Raw genomic sequence first — 17954 nt, forward strand, 5'->3', positions numbered from 1 at the left:
CCCTGCCAGCCTGATTGCCCCTAACCACCTCTGCCTGGGCCCCTGCCACTGTGGCTTTGTCTGGAAGGACATCTGGAAGATGTCTGGTCTAATTAGCATATTACCCTTTTATTAGAATAGATATTTTAGACTACGTGGGTGCTTGGGCCACTAATCCTGCATTGTTTAAGGGTCAGCTGTATACTGAACTCAATGGTGAAATGAATGAGATTATTACTCTTTTCATACCCAGTATGAATTACTACTCATCTTAGGTAAGTCAGCAAATTGTTTTGTTTTTTTTTTTAATTTCTTTAACAGAGGTGTTTAATCATAAGCAATGGAGAGAAGAGTTGATTCACACAAGTTACTCAAATAAAATTACAAATCCTTGACTTTGTATAATATCTTTTTGCCTTTTCAAAAGTAGTCACATTTTTTAAAAATATATTTTATTGATTTTTTATAGAGAGGAAGGGAGAGGGATAGAGAGTTAGAAACATCGATGAGAGAGAAACATCGATCAGCTGCCTCCTGCACACCCCCTACTGGGGATGTGCCCGCAACCAAGGTACGTGCCCTTGACCGGAATCGAACCTGGGACCCTTGAGTCCGCAGGCCGACGCTCTATCCACTGAGCCAAACCAGTTAGGGCAGTAGTCACATTTTTAAAGTAATGTTGATTTTCTTTATTTCCTGATTAAGTACTCCAGGCAGATGTCCTAATTGTCTTACAGACAGGGAATTACATGGAGGTACACACTTTGGACAGGTTATGTGAGGTCAAATAGCTAAGTAATAAAAAGAGGCAGGGTTAAATTGAATTTTCATGAATTTCAGTTGGTGCCTTTTCCACCTCCTGCTTTCTATCAATTTCCAAATGAACTGTGGATAGACAAATAAATTCGGTGTTTTTAAGAAAAAGGTAAAATTCCTTTGGAGAGAGTAAATCTACCCTCCATATACTGTTGAGCCCCATCAATGGGGCTAAATGAAGTAAAAGCTATTTTGTATTAATCAAATTGGTTTCTTATAATAGAGTCTTGTTTTTCCTAAAAGAGAAATATAAGATTCAGTTGTGATCCTATTGATTTAGGGTTAACAGAGGAATACTGACTTGTTTTGGGGAGGTAATGCTCCCCTTTCTGTTTTTCTAGGAATGCTGTCTTAACCGGAGGAATGAACCATGTTCAGCAAAGAGCTGGGCAGTCAGGTTACCTTTATTCTCATAACTGCCAAATTGATGGCACTGGCATGAAGTGGGGGTATAGGTGATGGTAACGAGTAACTGGCTATAGATTATTTTATGTGTTTCTTTTTAACATTTTAAACATTTCTGCTTGTGGTAGTTTCTATACCTATACTCAAGATCACATTAATTGTATCTCAACCATTAGTAGCCATTTGGCACTGTTTGTAATAAAGGTAAATGCTGAATACAAACTAATTTCAAGAGCAAAGGTTGGCATTCAGAAAGGATTCTGGTGAAAATTGCCATTGTATAGATAAGTCTGTCTTTGGTATATTATTTTAAATGAGTGCCTATGAAATAATTTTATGATTCAATTTGAAGATCTCAATATGTAGATTCCAAAATGCACTATGCAATTAGGTTATACTTCATAATTCATAATAGGAGACAAGATTTTTTTTAGTTACACATTTTGGGGAAATGTTAATTTGGGTGATAATCATATCCATCTTAAAACATTTGCATGTTATGTTCTTTCTAGATTATTATCAGGAAAAAAATTAAAACCTGTAAACTTCCACAAGGCTTAAACACATAACAGACTTAATAAAAAAAAACACCCATAATTGAATTTTAAGTCACAGACCAAGGTAGGACAAGGATCAAGGTATCAGTTAATACTACCTTCACAAAGATTCTTAGCATTCCACCTTAAAAATCAAACTGAGCAGAGGAGAAAGCCAGTCCCATCAAGCCCTTAGAAGGAGAGTCTTTTTTTCTTCTTCTTCCTCCACTCTCAGGACATGCCTGACCATCTTGAGAATTCCAGCATAAACTAATCCATGAGGTTCAATCAGGCTAAGTAATTGGGGATGTGTCAACTCTGAATTACAATGAGCAGCAGGGAAGGATTTGTCAGCTGACTAATCAGGGATAGTGGTTTTCTTATAGTGCTGCCACGGTGGTAATGGAAGCAGCTACAGCTAACGGTAGCTTTGTTTGATAGAGATTTTTGGCTGCCGCTTTTCAATACTACCCAAGAAGCAGCTCATATTTCATCAATGCTTCATTGACAATTGGAAAAGAAGAGTGTTGTTGTGTATAGACGAGATGGCAGAAGCAACTCCCCCGAGAGGCAAGATGAGGTTCAGAAGGAATGCGGTAAGGGCTCTGCCTGCAGTCCTGGAAAGCCTGTTCCCAAGTTCAAGTGCAGGGATGCTGCAGCATGGTGCTATAGCACAAACTGCTGAATGGGGCTTTTAAGGACAGATAAGAGAATCGAGACTTGTATTTGCATGGATTGCATTGATGTGATTTACAGTGATGTTGACATAGGGAAACATAGAATGTAATTTCAAAATCTAAATGTAATCAAGTTTTTATGAGGAAGTACTGTTAGTCATGTTATTTAAGACTGTATAAACAATTTTGAATCGTTTGGCAGAGTAGCTTTAAGTCACTAGTTAAAATAACATCTGACAAAAGGATTCAGTCTTTCACCATGGTCAAGTAGAATATGATATAATGGATAAGGTCTGGAGATGACTTCATCAGTATTTAAAAGGAAGTCTTTCCTGGGTGTTACTATATAAGTAAAAAAAAATGTAAAGGTTAATGATTCAGTCTTTCTGATGTTAATTCTTCTCCAAATTAAAACTTTAAAGATATAGAATTCTAGCATGTTGACAACTTCTTATTTTTTAAGGAAAAAAGAGTGACTGACTTTTCATTATAGGCTAGAATTTAGAAATCTCTCTTTGCTGATATGTTTCCAACATTTTTCTTCCTAAAATCATACCTTCATTAGCTCACTTGTATACTAAATTCCCAACAAATTTCTAAAGTTATATTTAGATATCTTTGGGGGAAATGCAAAATAAAGCTAGCTTATTTAACAACTAACTGGTTATCAACAGGGTTTAAATGCCCCTCTTTTTTGTTCAAAACTTAAGATAGCATTATTGATATTATTATTTAAAATTTAATCCTTGATCATTAAAAATGCTGAGACAACACACACAAAGAATAAGAAAGTAAAAATCAGACATTAAAAATGACATTTGGAATCAAAAGTAAGATAAGTGAAAAAAACAAGTAAGGATTTTGTTACTGATGTGACCATCAGTGGGTGAGTAAATGTGTTATATTCTAAAAATGCTCTTACCACAGAATGCTATTTTACAATTACTGTTTAGGATATGAATCTTTATTTTGACAAAATTGTATCTTCAGCTCTACACATGGTTTTGTATTATGGGAATAATAGATTCAGACTTTTAATAGACAATTTATGGTGCACAATAAATGCCTGTGTAGGTGCTTTACAGTATTGGGTACAACTGAGATTAGTACTTTTGTTATCAAACGTAACTGACTTAAGCTTTCAGAAAGTTCCTACCTAGTTCATATATATATATATATATATATATATATATATATATATATATATATTCATATTCTCAGTGCTGAACTTAGTTTCATATATATATATATACTAGAGGCCTGGTGCACAAAATTCGTGTACGGGGGTCCCTCAGCCCAACCTGCACCCTGTACAATCCAGGAGCTCTCAGGGGATGTCCTACTGATGGCTTAGGCCCACTCCCCGTGGTTCTCTGCTCTCTGCGGGCCTGGAGGTTTCACTGCAGCCATGGAGATGAAGCCCCCATGCCCTGCTCTCCGCTTTCTGCCAGCCTCCCCATGCGCCATGTGAAAGAAGCCTCAATGCCCTGCAGTGTGCTCTGTCTGTCAGGCTGGGGGCTTTGAGGACACTGACACACTAAGGAAGCCCCCATGCCCTCCTGTCCAGGCTCTGTTTGCAGGGCCTGGGGCTTCCCCGCTGCCAAGGAAGCCTCCATGTCCTGCAGTCCCGGCCCGGCTCTGTCTGCAGGGCCTGGGGCTTTCCCGCTGCTGCGGAAGCCGCCATTCCCTGCAGCCCGGCCTGGCTCTGTCTGCAGGGCCTGGGGCTTCCCCGCTGCCAGGGAAGCCACCATGCCCTGCAGTCCCGGCCCGGCTCTGTCTGCAGGGCCTGGGGCTTTCCCGCTGCTGCAGAAGCCGCCATTCCCTGCAGTCTCAGCCTGGCTCTGTTTGCAGGGCCTGGGGCTTCCCCGCTGCCGGGGAAGCCTTCATGCCCTGCTGTCCTGGCTCTTACTGCCGTGTCTGGGGGCAGATCAAAAACCCCTCCGGAGGTGGATCCAGCTTCGCTGCTCCTGCCGACAGGCTGGACACTCCAGCAGTGGAGCTGAGTGGACTGGGCGCCGCCATCTTGTGGCTATGGGGGCCGCCATTTTGTCGCGGAGGTACGGTTAATTTGCATATTACTCCATTATTAGATAGGATATATATCCTACCTAATAATAGACAAACATGCAAATTGACCATACCTCCGACACACCCACAAGCAATGCCCACCATCCAATTAGAGCGAGCATGCAAATTAACCCAAACCAAGATGGCTACAGCCACAGAGAGCAAGGTTTCCCAGGTAACAGAGGAAGCCAAGCTTTCCATAGCCGTTGCAGGCCTAAGCCTCCACTCAAGCTACAAAGTTTCAATTATAGAAGGTAAACAAATTCAAACAAATGGCGGCAGAATGGAGCTTGAGAGAGCAGGCCAGGGTTGCTGCCGGCAACAGGGGAAGCAAAGCTTTCCACACACCCTGGCCGGGCCCACCTGCTTAAGGCAACAAAGTTTCCATTATAACCCCAACAGAAATGGCTGCCGGCTGGGGAGGGAGCCCCAGGCTTGGCTCCGCTCCAGGCTACAAAATTTCAATTGTAGAAGGAAAATAAATTCCAGATACCAGGGCCTGTGCTTGAGTTGCCAGGGGGCGTGGCCGGCCTGCAAACCACCACAGGCCCCTCGCTCAGGCCGCCCCATGCCCCAAGGGAACCCCCACCTAATCCGGGACACGGTTTAGGGCAAACCAGCTGGCCCCCACCCCTGTACCAGGCCTCTATCCTATCTAATAAAAGAGTAATGTGCAGATTGATTATCACTGCAACACACAATATAGCTGCCCCCATGTGGTCAAAGATCCTGCCCCCATGTGGACACAAGATGGCCACCACAAGATGGCCAGCAGTAGAGGGCAGTTGGGAGGCACCCTGCCTGCAAGGGAGGGAAGTTGAGAAGGACCAGGCCTGCAAGGGAGGGAAGTTGGAGGTGATCAACCCTGCAGGAGAGGGCAGTTAGGGGTGACCAGGCTGGCAGCAGAGTGGTTAGGGGGTGATCAGGCTGGCAGGCAGAAGCAGTTAGGGGCAATCAGGAAGGCAGGCAGGCAAGCAGTTGGGAGCCAGCAGTTCTGGATTGTGAGAGGGATGTCCGACTGCCTGTTTAGGGATCCGACTGCCCACCAGGATCGGGCCAAAACGGGCAGTCAGACATCCCTCGAGGGGTCCCATATTGGAGAGGGTACAGGCTGGGCTGAGGGACAACCCCCCTCCGTGCATGAATTTCGTGCACCGGGCCTCTCGTATATATATAAATATACATACAAATAAATACAGCACACAAATAATCATTTAAGAGACATATCTAGTACTGTGTTACACACAATATAGGTTACAAAGGTAAATAAATATGGAGTGGCTACTGAACTGAAAGAATTACCTAGTAGAGTATATATTGTGTAACCGTACCACAGCTTTTTTATCCACTTATCTACTGATAGGCATCTGGGTTGTTTCCAGATCTTGGCTATTGTAAATTATGCTGCTATGAATATATTCTTTCTGAGTGGAGTTTCTGGTTTCTTAGGATATATTCCTATAAGTGGGATCACTTGGTCAAAGTGATCGGACATGTTCATACAGAACTAATATGAAAGAACTTCTAGTTGGCGGGGAAGGCCTCATAAAGGAGATGATATTTGGGCCTTATTCAAAAGCATATGTTTTTATTACCTTTCTTTGTTTCTTCCATTATTCTCTTTTTCAAAAAACTTTTTTATTGTTTAAAGTATTACATATTAATCCTTTTCCCCCATTGAGCTCTCCCTGCTCATTCCCACCCCCCAGCACATGCCCCCCGCCCCTACTGACTGTGTCCATGGGTTATGCTTATATGCATGCATATAAGTCCTTTGGTTGATCTCTACCCCCCTCCCCACCCCCCCACCCCCCCGCGCGCGCCTTTACCCTGAGGTTGGATGGTCTGTTCGATGCTTCTGTGTCTCTGGATCTATTTTAGTTCATCTGTTTATGTTCAGGATATTCCACATATGAGTGAGATCATGTGATATTTATCTTTCTCTGACTGGCTTATTTCGCTTAGCATAATGCTTTCCATGTCCATCCATGCTGTTGCAAATGGTAAGAGTTCTTTCTCTTTTTACAGCAGTGTAGTATTCCATTGTGTAGATGTACCACCGTTTTTTAATCCACTCATCTGCTGATGGGCACTTAGGCTGTTTCCAAATCATAGCTATGGTGAATTGTGCTGCTATGAACATAGGGCTGCATATGTCCTTTCTGATTGGTATTTCTAGTTTCTTGGGATATATTCCTAGAAGTGGGATTACTGGGTCGAATGCGAATTCCATTTTTAACTTTTTGAAGAAATGTCATACTGTTCTCCACAGTGGCTGAAACAGTCTGCATTCCCACCAGCAGTGCATGAGGGTTCCTTTTTTTCCGCATCTTCGCCAGCACTTGTCGTTTGTGGATTTGTTGATGATAGCCATTCTGAAAGGTGTGAGATGGTACCTCATTGTTGTTTGATTTGCATCTCTCAGATGATTAGTCCATTATTCTCTTAAATGAATTAGTTGAAGAGGCCCCTAGGAACAAATATCTTAAAATTAAATTTATTAGGTTAAGTCTGAAACCCAGAATTATAGTGGAAGACATATTTGTTTTGCTTACATGGATAGTGCTTGACCAGAGTGAAAAATCATTTTTTAAAATATATTTTATTGATTTTTTTACAGAGAGGAAGGGAGAGAGATACAGAGTTAGAAACATCGATGAGAGAGAAACATCGATCAGCTGCCTCCTGCACACTCCCCACTGGGGATGTGCCCGCAACCAAGGTACATGCCCTTGACCGGAATCGAACCTGGGACCTTTCAGTCCGCAGGCCGACGCTCTATCCACTGAGCCAAACCGGTTTCGGCCAGAGTGAAAAATCTTAAACTCATCTGGTGACACAATGGTTTAACCTTGGAGGATCTCTAGAGTTGGCCTGATTCTGGAGGCTATGATAGGTAGTACCCAAAAGGATGGTACAGTGGATTTAAAGTCCAAAGAGAGAATTAAATTGGTTACTTGTTGGAAATTGTAATGACTGTGGCCAAGTGAGAAGGAGAAGATGAGAATGGATATGTGACAAGAAAGGCAAACCACAAGGAAGGAGTATTTGCAAGTTTTTTGGTGATCTGTAAAGTAACTCATACTTTCTCTACTCTTAAAGTGTGGTGGGGTGGGGTATGGAAGAGTGTGGAGGTAAGTAGGTCATGGCCTTGGAAACTCTTCTCTACAGCTTGAGTTATGAAATTTTCCCCAGTCTGTTCTAAACAGATAGTTTTAACCCTATTAAGGTCAAACACATGCCAACAACTCAACATTATGTTATTTATGATATTAGATTATAACTAGAGGCCAGGTGCATGGGGGTGTGTGTCCCTCAGCCCCCCTGCACCCTCTCCAATCTGGGACCCCTCGAGGGATGTCCGACTAACCGTTTAGGCCCAATGCCGGTAGGATCGGGCCTAAACGGGCAGTCGGACATCCCTCTCACAATCCAGGACTGCTGACTCCTAACTGCTTGCCTGCCTGCCTTCCCGATTGCCCCTAACTGCTTCTGCCTGCCAACCTGATCACCCCCTAACCACTCCCCTGCCAGCCTGATTGATGCCTAACTGCTCCCCTGCCAGCCTGTTTGCCCCTAACTGCCCTCCCCTGCAGGCCTGGTCACCCCCAACTGCCCTTCCCTGCTGGCCCGGTTGCCCCCAACTTCCCTCCTCTGCTGGCCTGCCACCCCTAACTGCCCTCCCCTGAAGGCTTGATTGCCCCCAACTGCCCTCCCTTGCAGGCCTGGTCCCTCCCAACTGCCCTCCCCTGCTGACCTGATCGCCCACAACTACCCTCCCTTGCAGACCTGGTCCCTCCCAACTGCCCTGACAGCTTGATTGATGCCTAACTGCTCCCCTGCCAGCCTGTTTGACCCTAACTGTCCTCCCCTGTAGGCCTGGTCCCCCCAACTGCTCTCCCCTGCAGGCCTGGGTCCCCCCCATCTTCCCTTCCCTGCAGGCCTGGTCACCCCCAACTTCCCTCCTCTGCCAGCCTGGTCAACCCTAACTGCCCTCCCTTGCAGGCTTGATTGCTACCAACTGCCCTCCCTTGCAGGCCTGGTCCCTCCCAACTGCCCTCCCCTGCTGGCCATCTTGTAGTGGCCATCTTGTGTCCACATGGGGGCAGTCATCTTTGACCACATGGGGGCAGCCATCTTGTGTGTTAGAGTGACGGTCAATTTGCATATTATTCTTTTATTAGATAGGATGAGATAGGATAGAGGCCTGGTGCACGGGTGGGGGCCAGCTGGTTTGCCCTGAAGGGTTTCCCAGATCAGGGTGGGGGTTCTCTTGGAGCATGGGGCGGCCTGGGTGAGGGGCCTGTGGTGGTTTGCAGGCTGGCCACGCCCCCCAGCGACCCAAGCGGAGTTCCTGGTATCTGGGATTTATTTATCTTCTATAATTGAAACTTGGTAGCCTTGAGCGGAGCCAAGAGTCCTGCTTGCTCCATGGCCGCAGCCATTTTTGTTGGAATTTATTTATTTTCTATAATTGAAACTTTGTAGCCTTAAGCTGAGGCCAAGGCAGGCCAGGGCTGCGGAAACTTGGCTTGCTCCATCGCCGGGGGTAACTCAAGCCTCCTGCTCTCTCCAGCTCCATGGCTGCCGCCATTTTTGTTGGGATTTATTTATCTTCTATAATTGAAACTTTGTAGCCTTAAGCGGAGGCCAAGGCAGGCCAGGGCAGGCGGAAAGCTTGGCTTCCTCCATTGCTGGGGAAACCCAAGCCTCCTGCTCTCTCAGTGGCCGCAGCCATCTTGGTTGTGTTAATTTGCATACTTGCTCCTGATTGGCTGGTGGGCATGGCTTGTGGGTGTAGTGGAGGTACAGTCAATTTGCATATTACTCTTTTATTAGATAGGATAGTTTTGTTTAGTAGGTTCCATGATATTGGATTGTTTCTAACAATTTGACTGTTAATATTTGTCCCATTTTATAGATGTCAATGTCAAGTCATTCCCAAATGCTATGCAGCTAGTCTGTGTGTGTATTCAGTCTATGCATTGTTAAGTATATGTCCTGAAAAGTGTTACGTATCCTGAAGAGAGCTTGCCCTTAGGATTCAGGAAAGCCTGAGTACCACTGCTTCCTAGGTGTAATCTTGGGCAAGTTATTGCACCACTGTACTTCAATTTGCTCATTTGTAAAAACTCTATCATACCTATTTCACTTCAATATTATGCGAGCTAAATAGGATAATATCTGTAACAAGCCTAGTACATATGTACTAAGCTTTCAATCAAGGGTCCCCTCTAATTGTTACTGCATTTCCTTATGCTATATATTTTAAAAAGCTATAAGAATGTAAATTGTTTTTATGTTAAAACAACCAAACTTTTATATTATATAAGCCATTTTAGACAATTTTAAATAACTAGAATGACTGAAAAGTGTGCATAGGGTGTATGAATTGCCTCTTTTAGGTACTGCACAAAAGGTATCAAACAATGTTAATTTCTGCACTTTTGTAGTGAAATGATGTATCGAGTTTATACCTTTTGGTGTTGTTACTGCTGTCCTTACTGCTATAAGGCCATATAACTGGGTGAGCTGAGAGAACACATGAGGAGAAGGGAATAAATCTCTTCTCTTGGAGGGAAAGAGCAGAGAAAGCTAATTATGTGCCCATGAACCTGAAGAACCAGTAAGAACTGCTGTAGAGGGTTGGGCGGGCCATGCACATTGAGTGATCAGAGAAATGGCTCTGAGCTTTATGAAAATGGGCAACATACTCGGTTTTTACTTGAGTGCCTTTAAGCAGTCACATGTTGGAACTCCAAAAAACAATTCCTGCAATAAAGCTAAAAGCAATAATGCTTCTTCTCTCATGCTATTTTTTTTTAAAAAAAGAAATAACAACAAAATAAAACAAGACTGACAGTTGCCCACATCGCTTTCCTATTTTGACAAGTTCTCAAAAATGATTTACAATTTTAAAATCTAGGGTTTGATTTTGGTGCACATAGAAATTGTGCCGTTTCATGTTTATATAACCATACAGATTAGAGAGCCTTAAAGCAGCTTACCCAAGGATTTAGGAATGTAGTTTCTCCAAACCAAAATGGGAAAGCTCAATGGATTCGAGATATATTTGCTGTGATTTATATGCATGCATCTGATACTGTTTATGTTATGTGATATGCTATTTGATTGCCCATTTAAAAAAATCTTTATTGTTGGAAGTATTACATATGTGCCCTTTATTTCCCCATTGGCCCCTTCTAGCCTGTCCCCACCTCCTACCCCAGGCCTTCACTACCCTATTGTCTGTGTCCATGCGTTATACATATATGCATACAAGTTCTTTGGTTGAACTCTTCCCACCCACCTACCCACCTTGCCTTCTCTCTGAGATTTATCAATTTGTTCCATGCTGCTATGTCTCTGGACCTATTTTGTTCATCAGTTTATTTTGTTTATTAAATTCCACATATGAGTTCGATCATGCGATACTTGTCTTCCTCTGACTGGCTTATTTCACTTAGCATAATACTCTCCAGGTCACTCCATGCTGCCTCAAAGGGTAATAGTTCCTTCTTTTTTACAGCCACTTAGTATATATTGTCTAACTGTACCACAGCTTTTTTATCTCCTGATAAGCATCTGGGCTGTTTCCAGATCTTGGCTATCGTAAATTATGCTGTTATGAATATATTCTTTCTGAGTGGTGTTTCTGGTTTTTTAGAATATATTCCTAGAAGTGGGATCACTTGGTCAAATGGAAGCTCCATATTTAATTTTTTGAGGAAACTCCATACTGTTCTCCACAGTGGCTGCACCAGTCTGCATCCCCACCAGCAGTATACGAAGGTTCCCTTTTCTCCACATCCTAGCCAGCACTTGTCATTTGTTGATGTGTTGATGATAGCCATTCTGACAGATGTGAAGTCATTGTCCTTTTAATTTGCATCTCTCCTTTTAATTTGCATCTCTCTGATAATTAATGATTTTGAGCACTTTTTCATATGTCTCTTGAGTATCTGTATGTCCACTTTGGAAAAGTGTCTATTTAGGTCCTTTGCCCATTTAAAAAATTATTTTCATTGATTTCAGAGAGGAAGGGAGAGGGAGAGAGAGATAGAAATATCAATGATGAGAGAGAACCATTGGGCATGTGCCCTGACCGAAATCAAAACGTGACCTCCTGGTTCATATGCCGACGCTCAACCACTGAGCCACACCAGCCAGGCCCTTTGCCCATTTAAAAAAAATCTATATTTTTATTGATTTCAGAGAGGAAGGGAGAGGGAGGGAGAGAGATAGAAACATTATTGATGAGAATCATGGATCGTCTGCCTCCTGCACGCCCCCTAGTGGGGATCGAGCCTGCCACCCAGGCATGTGCCCTTGACTGGAATGGAACCTGGGACCCTTCCATCCGCAGGCCAATGCTCTATCCACTGAGCCAAACCGGCCAGAGCCATTTTTTAATTGGATTGTTTGTCTTCCTTTTGTTAAGTTGTATGAGTTCCTTATATCTTTTGGATATTAACCCTTTATCAGATGTATCATTAGCAAATATGTTCTCCCATACGGTGAGCTCCCTTTTCATTTTGTTGATGGTTTCTTTTGCTGTGCAGAAGCTTTTTATTTTGACGTAGTCTTATTTATTTATTTTCTCCTTAGTTTCCCTTGCCCTAGGAGATGTATTCACAAACAGATGTCTTGAGATTTTGCTGCCTCTGGTTTCTTGTAGGATTTTTATGGTTTCACGCCTTACATTTAATTCTTTTATTAATTTTGAGTTTATTCTTGTGTATGGTGTAAGTTGGTTGTCTAGTTTCATTTTTTTTTGCATGTACCTATCCAATGTTCCCAACACCATTTACTAGTATCAAAAAGACTGTCTTGACTCCACTGCATGTTCTTGCCTCCTTTGTCAAATATTAATTGAGCATAATGGCTTGGGTCAGTTTCTGGGGTTTCTTTTCTGTTTTATTGATCTATATGCCTATTCTTGTGCCAGTACCAGGCTGTTTTGATTACAGTGACTTTGTATTATAGCTTGATATTTATATTGTGATCCTTCCAACTTTGTTCTTATTTCTGAAGATTGCTCCAGCTGTTCAGGGTATTTTTTGGTTCCATATAAATTTTGGAGTATTTGTTCTAGATCTGTGAAATATGCTATTGGTATATTAATAGGGATTACATTAAAACTGTTAGATTGCTTTGGATAGTATGGACATTTTAATGATGTTAATTCTACCAATTCATGAACACAGCATATTCTTCTACTTGTTTATATCTTCCTCTATCTTTTTTTTCAACGTCCTGTAGTTTTCCGAGTACAAGTCTTTTATCTCCTTGGTTAAGTTTATTCCCAGGTATCTTAATGGTTTTGTTGCAGTAGTTAATGGGATTATTTTTTGTTTCTATTTCTGAGAATTCATTATTGGTGTATAAAAATGTGATAGATTTCTAGGTGTTAATTTTACATTGCCAAATTCGTTTATTAAATCTGGTAGTTTTTTTTGGTGGAATCTTTAAGTTTTCTATGTACAATATCATTTCATCTTCAAATAATGAGAGTTTTACTTTATCCTTTCCAATTTGGATGCCTTTTATGTTTTCTTCTTGTCTGATCACCGTGGCTAAGACTTGCAGTTTGTTGAATAAAAGTGGTGAAGACGGACACCACTATCTTGTATGTATTCTTAGGGGAAATGGTTTTAGTTTTTGACCATTGAGTATGATGTTGGTTGTAAGTTTGACATATATGACCTTTATTATGTTGAGGTATGATCCCTCTATACCCATTTAGCTGAGAATTTTTATAAAAAAAGGATGTTGGATTTTGTTAAATGCTTAATTTCTGCATCTATAAGATCATGTGATTTAAAAAAATATATATATTTTATTGATTTTTTTACAGAGAGGAAGGGAGAGGGATGGAGAGTTAGAAACATCGATGAGAGAGAAACATCAATCAGCTGCCCCTTGCACACCCCCTACTAGTGATGTACCCGCAACCAAGGTACATTCCCTTGACCGGAATTGAACCTGGGACACCCTTGAGTCCGCAGGCCGATGCTCTATCTACTGAGCCAAACCGGTTAGGGCAGATCATGTGATTTTTGTCTTTCAGTTTGTTTATGTGGTGTGTCATGTTCATTTTTTTTGGTGGATATTATACCCGCCTTGCATTCTTTGAATGAATCCCACTTGGTCATGGTGTATGATCTTCTTATTATATTGTTGGATCTGATTTGTTAATATTTTGTGTAGGATTTTAGCTTCTATGTTCATTAGGGATATTGGCCTGTAATTTTCTTTGTAGTGTTTTTATCTGGTTTTGGAATTAGGATAATGCTGGCATCATGCTTTGATTGCTCATTTGAATACTAGCTTTAAAATAGATTATCTTGAAGCTTTTAGTTATGTAAATATCTGAATATAGAGGAAAAGTACTGTCTCTCTATACCTATCTGCAAACACATCTTGAATCCATATGGCCTTTCAGGTTAAAATTTCTCAAGATTTCTCTATTTCCTCCAGATTATCACAGCCAGTGATCACAGTCAGAAAAGTGTACATGTTGATATTGGCATATGTTCAGATATATGAAGCTTTAGTTTAGAATTTACAAACTAGTAGCCCATAGATGTGTTTTGTTTAGACCATATAATATTTGTGTTTATTAATGTTTTTACAAACTTTCAATTTGTTTCCCATCTTTAAAAATCTTGGGAGTTTCACAGAGAAATCTAGATTTCTTTGAAAATACAACTTTTTATGGGCTTTTTATAATAATTAAGTCACTAAACATTTTGAAGGAATTAAAGAAGAAGGCTGTTTAATAAACTAATCAGAAAGTTTTACTTAAGAATGATCTGATTAGAATTAGAATTACCTTTAGAAACATTTTACACAGCTGTCAATGTTTGGGATAAACTACTTTATCAAATAGCAACAATAACTGATTTAATAAACAATAACTGATTTAATAAACATTGAACTTTGACTTAGGAGCAGGTGTATACTTCCAAACCCCACTGAAACTCCTCCCTGTGGTTTTTGTGGATCGTGGTTCTCCTCTCTTCTGTGTACTTTGTTCCCTGCTATGTGATCAGCAGTCCCTGGACCTGGCTGCTGGGACAGCCTTGTTCTCCTAGGAATGGCAGGGTAGAGACCAGGGCCTTACCTCAGGTGGAGGGTTGTCACATGGCCTTCTCTGTTCTCATAGTATCCTCCACCCTAATTTTGGAAGAGGGTGAGAATTTTAGGCTTTAAGTTGGTCATCCATATGTCTTGTATCCACAGATGTCCTATTCAATACCAGAGAATATGACATTAAAGAAAGTCAAAGAGAAGATGCAACCACATTAACCTAGAATCCATGAAAGAATAAAAGTAATTTTGCTTTAAGTGTTGGCAAAAGTAGGGTACTTTCAATTCCATTAAAGTGTGAAAAAATAAGCTGGATCAAAGCAGGTAAGTATAATAATAATACTAGTAATTTACCCATGTGAAGGAGAAGGAAAAACTTCTAAAGTGAATGGGATAGAAATAGAATCAGTGTTCTCAATCTAAAAATAGGCCCAGAATTCTCACAAATCCCTTGTCAGCATCTCTCTTTAAGGAAGACTTTATCCATATTCCAGTGTATTTCTACCTAAACTTGCTTGTCCTAGGTCTAAGAATCCAAAGTGAATTATCTTATTAAATATTTTGAGAATTTAAAAGTACTTTTATATTCACTATTTATTTTAATTCTTACAATAATTGTGGCAAGTGTGTACCATTCTTAGCATAAAATAAAACATACATTATATACATAATAGAGTTTAGAATGTACATTATCATTGGAACTCTCTGTATCTACTTTTTCTCTATAAAAGTTGGCTTTGAAGCTTTCATGAGCAGCAGGGGTCATGAGTACCAGTAGTTCTTAAAGTTTCCTTTCCTCAGCACTAATTTGAAAAACCCTAGGATAGGACTTTGGTCCTGCTTACATCAAATTTTCATCCCATTACTAATCATTGGGTATTGGAAGAACAAGATCATGTTGAAAGATAACAGTTTTTATTAGGAACTAATATTGAGAATAGTAATAGTTTTTTTTTTTAGTTTGTTTTGGGTGCTATAGCAGAATTCCATAGACTGGGTGGCTTTTAAATAGAAATTTCTCATAGTTCTAGAGGCTGGAAGTACAGATTCTGTGTCTGGTGACAGCCCACTTCCTGGTTCATAGGTCTTTTCTCTGTGTCCCCATATGGGCAGAAGGGGTGAGGGATCTCTTTGGGGTCCCTTTTAAAATATTTTTATTGATTTCAGAGAGGAAGGGAGAGGGAGGGAGAGATAGAAAATCAACAATGAGCAAGTATCATTGATTGGCTGCCTCCTGCACTCCCCACACTGGGAATAAAGCCCGCAACCCTGACTGGGAATCGAACCATGACCTCCAGGTTCATAGGTCCATGCTCAACCACTGAGCCATGCTGGTTGGGCTCTTTGGGGTCCCTTTTATAAGAGTACTAATCCCATTCATGAGGGTTCCAGCCTCATGCCCTAATCACCTCCCAAAGGCCCCACCTCCAAATTTCATCACTTTGGGGCTTGTTTCATCATGTGAATTTGGGGGAAACATAAACATTCAGTATATAGCAGAGGGAAGAAGTTTCTCATGAAGGGAGAGGGTAGCAGAGACATGGCCACCTGGAGGACTCAACAGTTGGCCTTATCATTGTTTAAATTATTGATTTAATTTTGTGCTCTTTTACTTACTTGTATGACACTCAGTTCTCTTTCCCTCTAGTTCTCATTGCCACTTAATTGTTTTATGTTTTATCACCACTTCAAATTGAATTTTTAAAATCTCCCATTTTAAATGTCATTTCCCCAAGAGGTTAGGTCTTATACCTCAGTGAAAATTATTCTTTTTTTTAATAGACTTGATTTTTTTAGAGCAAACTGAGCAGAAAGTATAGTGTTCCCATTACCTCTGCCCCACAATATCTTAATAAGTTTTGTTTTATAGTTTTGTTTAATTACCAATATTTCAACATGCCTGAAATATTATTGTATTTTAAACATTCTTGACATATTTTGCTTTATTAGGCTTTAATCTGTTGTTTTGAGGCTGATTCCACTCTGCATTCCCAGTCTGCACTTCTTTCACTCCTTCCTTATACACACATTTGCTGATGCACATCATCTGGATGTTCTGCTGGCCCTTCCAACTCAACATGTCCATAAATGGGAATCAGTATATTATTCCCCTCTTAAAACCTGTTTCTCTTGTGTTCCTTACATCAGTGATGGTTATACCATTCACTCAGTTACTCAAGCCAGAAATCTGGAGACTGATTTCCTAGTTTTTCCTTTCTTATCAGACACATTCAATCATCATGTCTTGCAGATTGTATCTCCCAAATTCTACCCTTAGCCCTGTTATTGTTGCCCCAGTTCAGGAATTCCTTATCCCTGGCTTCCTAGCTCACTTGCTTTCAGTCTTGTTCAAATTCAGACCACAAACCAGAGTGATCCCCCCTAAAATGAAAACCTCTTAAAGTATCCCCTTGCTTCCAGAAGAAAACTGACCTGGCTCCTGCCCATCCTTTTAGCACCCTTTTAGCACTTCTCCCATTGCTACACCCAAGCATTACTTTGCTTTAGCTTTTCTGATTGGAAACTCTTGAATGAATGGGGTAGTATAGTGATTACAAGCACAGACTCAGGTGCAAATTAATGCTTCACCAGCTGGGTCAAGTTTTACTTAAACTTTCTGAACCTCACTTTCTTTATTTTTAAAAGAGGATAGCCTCACTACTTCAAATGATTATTATGAAGAGGAACTATGATAATATTGGCAGAAATACTTGGCATTGAGTAAGCATTTGATATGTGGTGGTTTACTATTATCATTCTATACTAGTCCATCCCTCACTAATTTTGCATAGTTCCCTCTTTGTCTTTTGTGTGGTTTCATTTAGCAATTACTTTTTGACCACCCACTATGTGTTAGTATTCTAAAAGCTGAGGAAACTTTGAAGCACCAGATTGACATTCTGTTGTTCCAATTAATTCCTTCTTATGCTTAGAAACCTTTCTTGACATTACTAGGTATGGGATGCTCTGTAGTACCACTTCCTGTTGTATATTATTCTAATTCTTTTGTTTTGATTATCAACTTATCATGCTATAGAGCTAATGGTTATTAATGGGCTCCACTATTAGATTGTCATTTTCTTGCAAGAAGGGTGTGAACTGTATTTTATTAATTTGTGCACACAGAATGCTAACAGTGACTGATATTTATTCATTTAAATACACGGAGTTGGACACATGGAGATATTCAGTGAATGTTGCTTGAATATAAATAAAAATTTGAGTTAATAATATACTTTTCTTCTATTGTTTACTACAAGTGTACATTATTTTATCTCTGTTTGACTTTTAGGGCTACCCTAGGAACCTGCCTCCTAACTCTATCTTACATGAAATAAATGCAATTTGAGTACAAATAACTAACTTTAAAATGAAGCTTAAG

At 40.7% G+C, this 17954-nt stretch overlaps 1 protein-coding gene across 1 annotated transcript in view; it reads left to right on the top strand.

Moving 5' to 3' along the window:
• MCF2 (MCF.2 cell line derived transforming sequence) overlaps window positions 1–17954 on the top strand; it is a gene marked incomplete at its 3' end in the record, with an annotated part of 137546 nt that overhangs the window by 43719 nt on the left and 75873 nt on the right. The gene's annotated exons all lie outside the window — the stretch shown is intronic.

This window comes from Cnephaeus nilssonii (assembly GCF_951640355.1).
Source record: "Cnephaeus nilssonii genome assembly, chromosome: X".
NCBI lineage: Eukaryota > Metazoa > Chordata > Mammalia > Chiroptera > Vespertilionidae > Cnephaeus > Cnephaeus nilssonii.